The sequence below is a fragment of the Lampetra planeri genome, unplaced genomic scaffold, assembly GCF_965212315.1.
Source record: "Lampetra planeri unplaced genomic scaffold, kcLamPlan1.2.h2 scaffold_139, whole genome shotgun sequence".
In the NCBI taxonomy this organism is placed as follows: domain Eukaryota; kingdom Metazoa; phylum Chordata; class Hyperoartia; order Petromyzontiformes; family Petromyzontidae; genus Lampetra; species Lampetra planeri.
Window position 1 is genome coordinate 37,359 of NW_027614110.1, and position 14,241 is coordinate 51,599.

A 14,241-nucleotide genomic window follows, 5' to 3' on the forward strand; every position below is an offset into this window, starting at 1 on the left:
CCTCCCCCGCCCACTTGACCAGCCCCTCCCCCCCCCACCCACGTGACCAGCCCCTCCCCCCGCCCACGTGACCAGCCACTCCCCCCCCCCGCCCATGTGACCAGCCCCGCCCACGTGACCAGCCCCCCCCCCCGCCCACGTGACCAGCCCATGCCCACGTCACCAGCCCCTCCCCTCCCCCAGCCCACGTGACCAGCCCCGCCCCTCCCCCAGCCCACGTGACCAGCCCCACCCCTCCCCCACCCACGTGACCAGCCCCCCCCACGCTGCTACTGCTGCGGCGGCGTTCTGGCGTTTGTCCCAAGCGGGTTGGCTGCAATGAAGCCGTGAAGACACCGAACAGTTCCACTGCTACAAATTAGCGTGCTGAGGCGCTGCAGTTGCACTATGTGTCCACACCTGCAGCAACCATGTTAAATTTCTTCTTAGGTTTTTTCCGGTAAAGTCACGTAGGTAAAACATCAAAATGAATGAAAATAAAATAAAATAAAAAATCACGACGTTTCGGAGGCAACACAAGTCTCCGTCATCAGGTGGGACCGTCACAGCCAGATTAGCTGCATCAAGTGAGGCCATGATTCAAGATGTAATCCCTTAAAAGCGAGTTGAAGGGGGGAGGGAGAGGGAGGGGGGAGCTCATCAGACTATGGTAGCCAATGAAAGGAACGTATCGGGAGGGAGGGGGGGCGAGGCCAAAAGGGTGGGCGATGGACGTGGAAGCGCTTGTGCGCAAGCGGCCAATTACTGCACACGCCAACACAATGGAGCGATTGTGCGCTAGCGGCCAGCCACTGCACCCGCCAACACAATGGGCAGAGAGGAGGAGGGGAGGTCTAATACACATGATAGACAAAAGAACGAAAATGATGATGGGTACAAACTTAGGGGGAGCTCATCAGACTATGGTAGCCAATGAATGGAACGTAGCGGGAGGGAGGGGGGGCGAGGGGGGGGGCGAGGCCAAAAGGGTGGGGGACGGACGTGGAAGCGCTTGTGCGCAAGCGGCCAATTACTGCACACGCCAACACAATGGAGAGAGAGGGGGAGGGGGGGTCTGATACACATGATAGACAAAAGAACGAAAATGCCCATGTTTATACCAATGCTGGCTGAACAATGAAGAGAGTACTGTTAAAATAACTGGGGATGTTAACACTCGATAAAGTTACAGTAAAATAGTGCCTGTCAGATAAGATGGTCCAAAAAATTTGTGATTAAGTCTTTTTTGCGTGGTTGATAACATCTTTCCAATGATTACTAAGTTTGTACCCATCATCACGGTTGAATGTATGTCTGTGTTTGTATATTTGTATGGCTTCTGACGTCACCGCTCAGCGTGACCTCATCGGCGTCAAACGCCAGGGGGAGGTGCCTCGTTAGTGACGTCATGTCACTCACCCCCGACCACCGCGCTCTTGAGCGTGACGTCACATCCACTCAGCCGCTGCCGATACCTGTCCCAGTGCCAATCCTTATTTGGGCAAAGCCACGCCCGGTGACTGGCGGCTCATTAACATAATTTATTCGTGAAGTCGCGAGTTTCGAGCCGCTCATTGTGGGGGGAGGGGAGTGTCATCGTACACCGCAAGTGACGTCATGTCACCTGCTGCCGCGTGACGTCACGAGGGACCGGGAAGTTTCCGCTCGGCCCGTGCACTGAAATCCGAGGTGAGATTCTCATCGCGGTTGTGGTGATTGTGGTTGTTGTGGTGGTTGTTGTTGTGGTGGTTGTGGTGGTTGTTGTTTACCGAGGTAGCGCCTCGCTCTCTCTCTCGTAGGGATGTCAATTGAGTAGCAGCGAGCATGGAAGCGATGTCCACTTTGGAACTTTACAACGCGGGGGCCTTGCCTCCTGCCCTCGCCTGGTCGCGTTTGCTTCAATTCTCTCGCTTATTCTTAGGTTTTTTCGGTAAATTTCGATTTAAAGCTTTCGTGACTGCAGGGATTCATCTTCTTGGTTCTTTCGGTAAAGTCACGTAGAAGGGAAGTAATAAAATAATAAAAATAAAACATAATAAAACAATTCTCACGACGTTTCGGCCACAACGCAAGCAGCCATCCTCAGGCGAAGAATGAAACACCCCAAGCTTGGAGCGTATATTTAAGCTGGGTTAGAGGGGGGGAGGTGGGAAGAAGAGCGCCTAAACAAAATAATTTGCATATCAAGAGGAATTCAGCATATGGAAAATGCGTAGGAGGTGGGCGGGGGGGGTTCCAAATCAATACTATGCCCGTGCATTATGCAGGATTAGCAGCATCAAAGGGGGGGGGGAAGGGGGGGGAGCATTAACAAAGGAAAGGAATGTTAATAGTATGTAGCTGTAGTTACTAAACAACCACGTAAAAAACTACAGTATAAACTGCATGACAAACTAAAGTATAAACTACATAGCATAATCAGTAAACTTACTATACTCTACAATAAGCTGAGTTACTAACAGTAAGTAATACATGAAAAATTCTACGTTGTAAAAAATTATATAATATGCTTCCATCTAAACTTTATTCTCTTACATCACACGCGTCTATACCGTACTATATACTTCCATAGGCAAAACCAACATTAAATTACATACTGTATTGCTGTAAACCACCCTATACCTTATACATTTTTAATATAACACTATGTATTATTCTACCCACCCTAATGTGTATCAAAATGGTTTATTACGTCCTTCCAGTGATTGCTAAGCCAGAATCCATCTTCTCGGTTAAAATTGTCTCTGTGTTTGTAAATGTGGATCGCCTCATGTACGAATCTCTCATGATAGCCAGATGGCTTGCAGAGAACCTCTGTCTTGGAGAAGTCAATGTCATGTGAGCCCACTGAGTTGTAACAGTGATCTGCCACGGCTGAGGTGTTTGTCCTACAGTGTTTCAGGTCAGCTTTATGTTCACGGATGCGGTCCGAGACATGTCGTTTGGTTTCCCCAATGTAACTGCTACCACAGAGGCAACTTAGTTTGTAGACACCAGGGTACTGTATGTCTGGAACCACATCTTTTACAGACGGTACCAGATCACGGATTTTATGTACTGTGTTGAATCGGACCTGGATCTTGTGTTTAATCAGGATTTTGGAGATCTTTTTTGTGACCCCAGCAATGTAGGGTAAGGTGATGGTCTTGAAAGGCTCCTCAACAGGATCCTTCTTGGTGGTTGGAGTGATGGCTTTGCGGATTGTGTAGTCGGAGTAACCATTAGCCTTAAGAGCTTGGCGTACGTGTTTGAGTTCACTGGAAATGTGTTCATGGTCGGAGATGCATTGGGCTCTATGATATAGAGTCTTGATGAGGGAATTCTTCTGGGATGGATGGTGGTGGGAATCCGGTTTTAGATAAGCATCCGTGTGGGTGGCTTTCCTGTAGACAGAGTGGCTCATTGAACCATCAGGTCTCCTTTTGATTAGGACATCCAAAAAGGGTAGCTTGCCATCATTTTCGACTTCCATGGTGAATCTGATGGCTGGGTGTATGGAATTGATATGGTCGAGAAATTGGTCTAGAGCAGGCCGGCCATGTGGCCAGATGACAAAAGTGTTTTTTGTCCGAAATCCTACGGCCTTTCACTGGAAAAACCACCTCTGCAGTACTAAACTCTACTGACCTGGTATCAACAATCAAGGGGATTGCCCTGTCCCCAGACGACCTGCTTGTCAGTTTTGATGTGGTTTCCTTGTTCACCAAGGTGCCTGTGCCTGACACCATCGCAATCATTGAAGACTTGGCTCATCAAGGACTGAATGCTGGGGTACCCCCCCCTGGTGAGACACTGCTTAACCAATACATACTTCACCTGGAATGGAACCTTCTACAAGCAAATTGAGGGCACCCCAATGGGCTCCCCCTTATCTCCGGTTGTAGCCAACATCTTCATGGAGAAATTTGAGACGGACGCCATCCAGACTGCCACTCTACGCCCGACCTTATGGAAGAGGTACGTAGACGACACTTTTGTCATCTGGCCACATGGCCGGCCTGCTCTAGACCAATTTCTCGACCATATCAATTCCATACACCCAGCCATCAGATTCACCATGGAAGTCGAAAATGATGGCAAGCTACCCTTTTTGGATGTCCTAATCAAAAGGAGACCTGATGGTTCAATGAGCCACTCTGTCTACAGGAAAGCCACCCACACGGATGCTTATCTAAAACCGGATTCCCACCACCATCCATCCCAGAAGAATTCCCTCATCAAGACTCTATATCATAGAGCCCAATGCATCTCCGACCATGAACACATTTCCAGTGAACTCAAACACGTACGCCAAGCTCTTAAGGCTAATGGTTACTCCGACTACACAATCCGCAAAGCCATCACTCCAACCACCAAGAAGGATCCTGTTGAGGAGCCTTTCAAGACCATCACCTTACCCTACATTGCTGGGGTCACAAAAAAGATCTCCAAAATCCTGATTAAACACAAGATCCAGGTCCGATTCAACACAGTACATAAAATCCGTGATCTGGTACCGTCTGTAAAAGATGTGGTTCCAGACATACAGTACCCTGGTGTCTACAAACTAAGTTGCCTCTGTGGTAGCAGTTACATTGGGGAAACCAAACGACATGTCTCGGACCGCATCCGTGAACATAAAGCTGACCTGAAACACTGTAGGACAAACACCTCAGCCGTGGCAGATCACTGTTACAACTCAGTGGGCTCACATGACATTGACTTCTCCAAGACAGAGGTTCTCTGCAAGCCATCTGGCTATCATGAGAGATTCGTACATGAGGCGATCCACATTTACAAACACAGAGACAATTTTAACCGAGAAGATGGATTCTGGCTTAGCAATCACTGGAAGGACGTAATAAACCATTTTGATACACATTAGGGTGGGTAGAATAATACATAGTGTTATATTAAAAATGTATAAGGTATAGGGTGGTTTATAGCAATACAGTATGTAATTTAATGTTGGTTTTGCCTATGGAAGTATATAGTACGGTATAGACGCGTGTGATGTAAGAGAATAAAGTTTAGATGGAAGCATATTATATAATTTTTTACAACGTAGAATTTTTCATGTATTACTTACTGTTAGTAACTCAGCTTATTGTAGAGTATAGTAAGTTTACTGATGATGCTATGTAGTTTATACTTTAGTTTGTCATGCAGTTTATACTGTAGTTTTTTACGTGGTTGTTTAGTAACTACAGCTACATACTATTAACATTCCTTTCCTTTGTTAATGCTCCCCCCCTTCCCCCCCCCCCCTTTGATGCTGCTAATCCTGCATAATGCACGGGCATAGTATTGATTTGGGAACCCCCCCCGCCCACCTCCTACGCATTTTCCATATGCTGAATTCCTCTTGATATGCAAATTATTTTGTTTAGGCGCTCTTCTTCCCACCTCCCCCCCCTCTAACCCAGCTTAAATATACGCTCCAAGCTTGGGGTGTTTCATTCTTCGCCTGAGGATGGCTGCTTGCGTTGTGGCCGAAACGTCGTGAGAATTGTTTTATTATGTTTTATTTTTATTATTTTATTACTTCCCTTCTACGTGACTTTACCGAAAGAACCAAGAAGATTTTTCGGTAAAGTCACGTAAAAAAGTAAAATAAAAAATCACGACGTTTCGGAGGCAACACAAGCTTCCGTCTTCAGGTGGTACCGTCACAGCCACGACAGCTGTATCAAGTAAATGAGAGATTGCAGTAGCTACCACTCCGTTTATATAATGGTTGGAGAAGATCGTGGTGCAAGGGGCGCATTATTAATATGGTAAGGTGAGGCTTAAGACTAAGAATAGACTGCATAACAAAGGCTGAGCCTTTGTTGTGGAGAGGTGCGGTTTGTGACTCAACCTGTGGCAGGGATACCACCACTAAACATGGTAAAACTGTAATAGTTGTCTGTCAAATAAGATTGGCAAATAAGTGTAGTTAAATCTTTTTTGCGTGGTTGATAACATCTTTCCAATGATTACTAAGTTTGTACCCATCATCACGGTTGAAATTATGTCTGTGTTTGTATATTTGTATGGCTTCGTGCACAAACCTTTGATGGTAGCCAGGAGGCTTGCAGAGAACCTTGGTCTCGGAAAAGACAATTTCATGAGAGCCCACCGAGTTGTAGCAATGATCGGCAACGGCCGAAGAATCAGTTCTGCCGTGTTTCAGATCTGACTTGTACTCGCGGACACGATCAGCAACATGACGTTTCGTTTCTCCAATGTAGCAATCACCACAAATGCAACTCAATTTGTAGACTCCAGGATACTGTAAGTCAGGAACGACATCCTTCAAAGATGGAATCAAATAACGGATATTATGCACTGTACTGAATCGGACTTGGATCTTATGTTTGTTTAGAATTTTGGAGATCTTTTTGGTCACGCCTGCTATGTATGGCAACGTGATAGTTTTGGTTGGAGTTTCATGTGGCTGTTTCTGTATGGTGGGAGAAACAGCTTGGCGGATAGTGCGGTCAGAGTATCCGTTCATCCTGAGGGCCCGATGTACTTGACTTAATTCACCGGCCAAGTGGTGTTGGTCAGAAATGCCATTGGCTCTGCGGTATAGCGTTTTGATGAGAGAATTCTTTTGAGAGGGATGGTGGTACTTGAAACCGGATTCCCACCACCACCCATCTCTCTGCCCCTTTCTCTACCCCCCTCTCTCTCTCTGCCCCCCTCTCTCTCTATTTAAGGCCTCGACACAGAGGCGTTGTTTCTGTGTGTGTCTCTGTGTGTCTCTGTGTGTCTCTGTGTGTCTCTCTGTCATCTCTCTCTGTGTGTCTATGTGTCATCTCTCTCTCTCTCTGCTTATGTGTCTGTCTATGTGTCTCCGTGTCTCTCTCTCAAATTGAGCAATCTTTGGAAGAACGTTATCAACCAGGTGGGCTGTTGACTGTTATGTTAGCCGACTCTCTGTGTTGTATTGCACTACATTTCTAAGTTTACTAGGTTTTTTTTCTCTTTCATTTGTACCTGATGATGATTGCTTGTGTTGCAATCGAAATGTCGTATGCTATTATTTTATTTATTTATTCTACGTGACTTTACCGAAAGAACCAAAGAGTTTCTTCTAGATTTGAAGCTTTCGTGACTGCAATGATTCATATTCTTAGGTTGTTTCGGTAAAGTCACGTAGGTAAAACATTAAAATTAATGAAAGTAAAATAATATAAAATAAAATAAAATATTTTATTTTATTTTACTTTCATTAATTTTAATGTTTTACCTACGTGACTTTACCGAAAGAGTATCTTGCTTAAGTTTTAATTTCCCTTCACCTGGCTCGCTACTTTGTAACTTGTTTTGTTTTAAATATTCACAGTTTTTTTTCATTTCTTACCAGGCCACGCCCGCTTGAGCTGCTGTACCGCTCTTGTGTTCAGAAACGACCTGCCCACAACAACAATAACAACAAGGTGAGGCTCGTCAACAGCGTGGCGGTGTTCACTCTAGACGCGTGGCGGTGTTCGCTCTAGACGCGTGGCGGTGTTCGCTCTAGACACATGGCGGTGTTCACTCTAGACACGTGGTGGTGTTCACTCTAGACGCGTGGTGGTGTTCACTCTAGACACGTGGCGGTGTTCGCTCTAGACGCGTGGTGGTGTTCACTCTAGATACGTGGCGGTGTTCACTCTAGACGCGTGGCGGTGTTCGCTCTAGACACGGCGGTGTTCGCTCTAGACGCGTGGTGGTGTTCACTCTAGATGCGTGGTGGTGTTCACTCTAGACACGTGGCGGTGTTCGCTCTAGACGCGTGGCGGTGTTCGCTCTAGACGCGTGGCGGTGTTCACTCTAGACGCGTGGTGGTGTTCACTCTAGACACGTGGCGGTGTTCGCTCTAGACGCGAGGTGGTGTTCACTCTAGATACGTGGCGGTGTTCGCTCTAGACGCGTGGCGGTGTTCACTCTAGACGCGTGGTGGTGTTCACTCTAGACACGTGGCGGTGTTCGCTCTAGACGCGTGGTGGTGTTCACTCTAGACGCGTGGCGGTGTTCACTCTAGACGCGTGGTGGTGTTCACTCTAGACACGTGGCGGTGTTCGCTCTAGACGCGTGGTGGTGTTCACTCTAGACGCGTGGCGGTGTTCGCTCTAGACACGGCGGTGTTCGCTCTAGACGCGTGGTGGTGTTCACTCTAGATGCGTGGTGGTGTTCACTCTGGACGCGTGGCGGTGTTCGCTCTAGACGTGTGGCAGTGTTCACTCTAGACGCGTGGCGGTGTTCACTCTAGACACGTGGTGGTGTTCACTCTAGACACGTGGTGGTGTTCACTCTGGACGCGTGGCGGTGTTCACTCTAGACGCGTGGCGGTGTTCACTCTAGATACGTGGCGGTGTTCGCTCTGGACGCGTGGTGGTGTTCACTATAGACACGTGGAGGTGTTCACTATAGACACGTGGAGGTGTTCACTCTGGACGCGTGGAGGTGTTCACTCTGGACACGTGGAGGTGTTCACTATAGACACGTGGCAGTGTTCACTCTAGACGCGTGGCGGTGTTCACTATAGACACGTGGCAGTGTTCACTCTAGACGCGTGGAGGTGTTCACTCTGGACACGTGGAGGTGTTCACTATAGATGCGTGGAGGTGTTCACTCTGGACACGTGGCGGTGTTCACTATAGACGCGTGGAGGTGTTCACTATAGACGCGTGGCGGTGTTCACTATAGACGCGTGGAGGTGTTCACTCTGGACACGTGGAGGTGTTCACTATAGATGCGTGGAGGTGTTCACTCTGGACACGTGGAGGTGTTCACTATAGACACGTGGAGGTGTTCACTATAGACGCGTGGCGGTGTTCACTATAGACGCGTGGAGGTGTTCACTATAGACGCGTGGCGGTGTTCACTCTGGACACGTGGAGGTGTTCACTATAGACGCGTGGCGGTGTTCACTCTGGACACGTGGCGGTGTTCACTATAGACGCGTGGCGGTGTTCACTATAGACACGTGGCGGTGTTCACTATAGACGCGTGGAGGTGTTCACTATAGACACGTGGCGGTGTTCACTATAGACGCGTGGAGGTGTTCACTATAGACACGTGGCGGTGTTCACTATAGACGCGTGGAGGTGTTCACTATAGACGCGTGGCGGTGTTCACTATAGACACGTGGCGGTGTTCACTATAGACGCGTGGAGGTGTTCACTATAGACACGTGGCGGTGTTCACTATAGACGCGTGGAGGTGTTCACTATAGACGCGTGGCGGTGTTCACTATAGACGCGTGGAGGTGATCACTATAGACGCGTGGAGGTGTTCACTATAGACACGTGGAGGTGTTCACTCTAGACGCGTGGCGGTGTTCACTATAGACACGTGGAGGTGTTCACTATAGACACGTGGAGGTGTTCACTATAGACACGTGGCGGTGTTCACTATAGACGCGTGGAGGTGTTCACTATAGACGCGTGGCGGTGTTCACTCTGGACACGTGGAGGTGTTCACTATAGACACGTGGAGGTGTTCACTATAGACACGTGGAGGTGTTCACTATAGACACGTGGCGGTGTTCACTATAGACACGTGGAGGTGTTCACTATAGACACGTGGAGGTGTTCACTATAGACACGTGGAGGTGTTCACTATAGACACGTGGAGGTGTTCACTATAGACACGTGGAGGTGTTCGCTATAGACACGTGGAGGTGTTCACTATAGACGCGTGGCGGTGTTCACTATAGACGTGTGGAGGGGAAACCCGGGGATCGGGAAGGAAATCCACGCGACCACGGGGAGAGAGAGAGAGACACGTAAACTACAAATATACAGCAGGCGTCAGGGTCGGGATCGAACCCACGACTTCCTGTATGCCAGGACAGGTAGTTAACATCTCACCACAGAGAGACACGCAGCCTCGGCTGTGTTGGTTGATCCTCAATGAATTACTTGGTGGAGTGAGGAAGCATTAATACTGAGCAGGTGAAGGTGGCCAGGCGTGGGTCTGGATACACCACCACCTGTGAACCATGCTGCCAGTGTGTGAGAGTGGTGGAGCCAGTGGGGGTGGGGTGGCACGTGCCCCCCCAACGATCCGATAGAAATCCGTAATTTCGATAGGATCATTGGGGTTTATTAGTAACTAGCTTCACTACCTGGCTTTGCCCGGGACTTGGATTTTTGTCTTGGATTAATTTAATATTCCCTCATAATTCAATGAAAAACCCTGAAAAAATTGATGCTTGCAAGAAGGAAGCCGAAACACTTCAATTTACCTAAATCGGATGTTTTCACTCAAGGAAATTCAACCTGAACCCACTGCTACGTCAGGTCGATTTTTGCCACTCGGGAAGGGAATGACGCGGCGCTCGCTTAGACATTCCAGACAGCATAAGCTGTGAAAATTTCATGACGCCAGAGCTCAGCGTTGGAGAGTTTTTGCTGCTGCACACAAACAAACAGGTGTAAGTTCTGCTTTATATTTAAGATGGCAGTTGTACCCGTTCTTCACACGGATTAGGATTGAAACTCCGAGAAGCCAATGACTTAATCGGCCAGGAGCGAAGCGCCACCTAAAATCTCCCGGCACGCTGTGAACAGCTGTAGAAGTACGGCGCGCGAAGAGCCATGTGGTAGGGGGGTAAGCATTGCAGAGCGCTTAGCTCAGGTGTGATGCGGGTTGATGCCACATACGTCATGGTCATTCCCCCCCCCCCCCCCCCAAAATACAAAAGTCTATTTTTCTTTCCTGAAGGCATCAACACGTTCAGCGAGCGCGATGACGATCACACGCGTCGAATGAAAAGCAAGGGACAAGTCCTTTCTTACTAACAACTCCTTACTTACTAACAACTCCTGTAATTTTTCATTGCTGGAGGGGTTTCCCCCCCCTACCTGAAAATCCTGGCTCCACCTCTGAGTGTGTGACAGTGTCAAGTTTGTATTTGCAGTAAAGTTTATTAACTCTATTGAGCACAGAGGTTATATCAAAACAGTAGTTTATTTTAGTTTTCCTCTGGAACTCTTTGTAAGAATGGAGTCAGGAAGTGATCACAGCTCACACGTGCAGCAGCTGAAGTCGGAACTGCTCATCCCAGCAATCAAGGACATCTGTGCCTGGCTTCACACCTCTAAGTTGCGATTGAACATTAATTTATGCATTTGTGCATGACACAAATAGTTTTATTTTCAACACCCTTTGCTATGTCAACTGAATTTAGCTTTCATAAACATTCATTTTGAAGCCAAACAGCTGAAATTGTGTGCTGAGTTTTGGGTTAACGTTCATTTTGAAGATACGAGGGCTTCCAGGCAGGTTTATGACCATTTGCCCTCTCATTGTGTGCCATAAGAGCCCGTGTGATGAATTTGGGACACTTTTTTTTAACTATATCATAAATATATGATAAACTATAGACGTGTAAGTCACGTGTGACTGTGTATATGCATTCCTCTGTGCCTCGATACTGATGTGTAGATGGTGTGGATATTCTTTGTTTCTGTCTGCAGCTGTCGCTGCCTCTGCAGAAGTGGTCTGATGGAGCAAAGGCACTCGGCGCGGCTCGGTGCAAAAGGCAACAATGCGACCGGTGTGCATACAGCACGGATTGTCCTGCACATTTGACACGGCACTAGAGAACTCACACAGGAGAGAAACCCTTCAAGTGCAGTGTGTGTGGGAGGGCGTTTGCACGTCCAGCTAATCTTGTAACACACAAGAGAACACACACGGGAGAGAAACCCTTCAAGTGCAGTGTGTGTGGGGAGGGCGTTTGCATTTTCATCTGCTCTTGTAACACACCAGAGAATACACATGGGAGAGAAACCCTTCAAGTGCAGTGTGTGTGGGAAAACGTTTGCACTTTTAACTCATCTTGTAGCACACCAGAGAACACACACGGGAGAAAAACCCTTCAAGTGCAGTGTGTGTGGGAAGGCGTTTGCACAGTCATCTGCTCTTGTAAAACACAAGAGAACACACACGGGAGAGAAACCCTTCAAGTGCAGTGTGTGTGGGAAGGCGTTTGCACGGTCATCTGCTCTTGTAACACACAAGAGAACACACACGGGAGAGAAACCCTTCAAGTGCAGTGTGTGTGGGAAGGCATTTTCAGATTTATCTACTCTTGTAAAACACCAGAGAACACACACGGGAGAAAAACCCTTCAAGTGCAGTGTGTGTGGGAAGGCGTTTTCACAATTTTCTCTTGTAAGACACCAGAGAACACACACGGGAGAGAAACCCTTCAAGTGCAGTGTGTGTGGGAATGCGTTTTCAGATTCATCTACTCTTGTCAGACACCAGAGAACACACACGGGAGAGAAACCCTTCAAGTGCAGTGTGTGTGGGAAGGCGTTTTCAGATTCATCTACTCTTGTAACACACAAGAGAACACACACGGGAGAGAAACCCTTCAAGTGCGGTGTGTGTGAGAAGGCGTTTACACTTTCAACAAATCTTCAAAGACACCAGAGATCACGCAAGCATCAGAAGATCCACCCGGAATGGAGTCTGAAATCAGCTTGTGAAAGTCAAAGTGCTGCAATGAGCCCATCCCTCATCAAACAAGAACCGGAAGAAAATCCCAGCTTGGACGCTTTTAAAGGTATTGAGGTGAAATATGAAGAAGTGATGGTGAAATGTGAAGAAGTGATGCTGAAGAGCCAAGAAGTGAAGGTAAAATTTGAAGATGAAGATTCAACTCCAAAATGGGACCTTCGCATCGATGGAGGCAACGTGAAGCAGGAGGAGAATTCTGACTGTGAGGCAGAGCGAGGCAACTCCCAGCAGTTTGTGGAAGTGGAGGTGTGGGTGGACTTCCTCCGAGACAATACAAAGTCAAGTGGAGACCCGGTAGATGTGTAAGCCAGTGACGATGTCGCTCCAATAGATGCACCTTTGTCACAGGCCTTTAATGACAAGAATGTGAAATTGAACACTCAATTGCTAGGTTCAACCTGCAGGGTAAGAGCGGCCAGTCTTTGTGGACCTGTGTGTTGGGTAGATCTCTAACCAGGAGCGAGAGCCAATAAGCTCCCAAGCAATCACTATGTTATCATAATTGCATTTATATTGTGCTTGCTTAATTGCCTCGGCAATTCGTAGTTTTGTATCGTATCTCGTCTCAAACACTTGAAGAGCATCCCCAAGTAGCAGCTGCCCCTGTGTGGCACAAGGTGGTGGCCCTTTACCGGCCTGCATGTAGACAAGAGCCTGTCAGTAGGGGGCGATGGTTGATGTGGCATCTCAGTTGTGGAGTTTGTAGGTAATGTTTAGAATTTGCTACATTTTTACCCAGATGCCAGCATGCAATGGCCGACTCGTTTTGAATGGTGCATTAGTATGTTGTACATACACTGTTAAGCAGACGGTGCGTATTTTTTTAAATTAGCTTCTAGTTAATAGGATGTAACCTAATGCAGTATATTTCAGTGGAGTAATTCAATTTTGTTCATATGCCTGTCAATAATTTACAATGAATACTTGTCTGATGGTGTGCGTACGTGTACCATTTTGTCTGTAAGGGTCAAACATTGAATAAGTCATGTTAGGACACAGTGTGTGTTTTGGAAGTAACCTGTACAGATAACTCAGGTGAGACTCATTGTTCTGGTGATATAGGTCAAAGGGTATTTTTGTGTTTTCAGGAAGCATCTCCCTCTGGAGCAACTCATTGTCTTTGAAATAGGGAGCACACTCGGATCATTCATCTGTTACAAGGCATACCACTCAAAAGTTACACGTAGAGGAGATACATTCTCAACAACACGAATTATAATTTTGTATTACGTGTTGACGTAGATTTTGTCGAATTAGGACGAGAAATGGCCCTTGCCGATTAACGTCTGGATGTTGACAACCATGGGGTGAAGCAAGCCTGACCGCCTGCGGTGCCCCCTCACAACCATTTACGGCCTTGGGCCAGGAAAGTCACGAAAAAATTGCACACGAACGACGCACCCGATGCTCCGTTTTGAAGTTTTAAAATGAGACAACTTTGAATCGTATATTGTTTTGAATTTGATAATTGTGTAATGTGAGGCTATATCGGGGTCGCTGACGGATCACAACGCGTCACGATGATTGGCTCTGCCGGTCCTGGTCCATAGCCAATGGGGGGAAGTCTAGGGGCGTGGCCCTGACGTCATGGGAAGGTGACAGCTGCAAGTAGAGGATTGGTTCTGCTGGCTTTGGCCACAGCCAATGGGGAGACGAGTCAGGGGCGTGGTCCTGGGAGCCTACTAGGGAGTCTGGAAGATTCCATGGAGGCTAACCAGGATTGGTGGAAAGGTACCACGTGACCCGGGTATTAAATAGGGGTGGAGACGAACGACA

At 47.6% G+C, this 14,241-nt stretch overlaps 1 long non-coding RNA gene across 1 annotated transcript; it reads left to right on the forward strand.

Moving 5' to 3' along the window:
* Nucleotides 1-1,564: 1,564 nt before the first annotated feature.
* On the forward strand, nt 1,565-14,236 carry LOC144739269 (uncharacterized). The gene is made up of 3 exons (XR_013589400.1): nt 1,565-1,668; nt 7,313-7,385; nt 11,415-14,236. It is a non-coding gene; the product is annotated as an uncharacterized LOC144739269 (long non-coding RNA).
* Nucleotides 14,237-14,241: the final 5 nt, after the last annotated feature.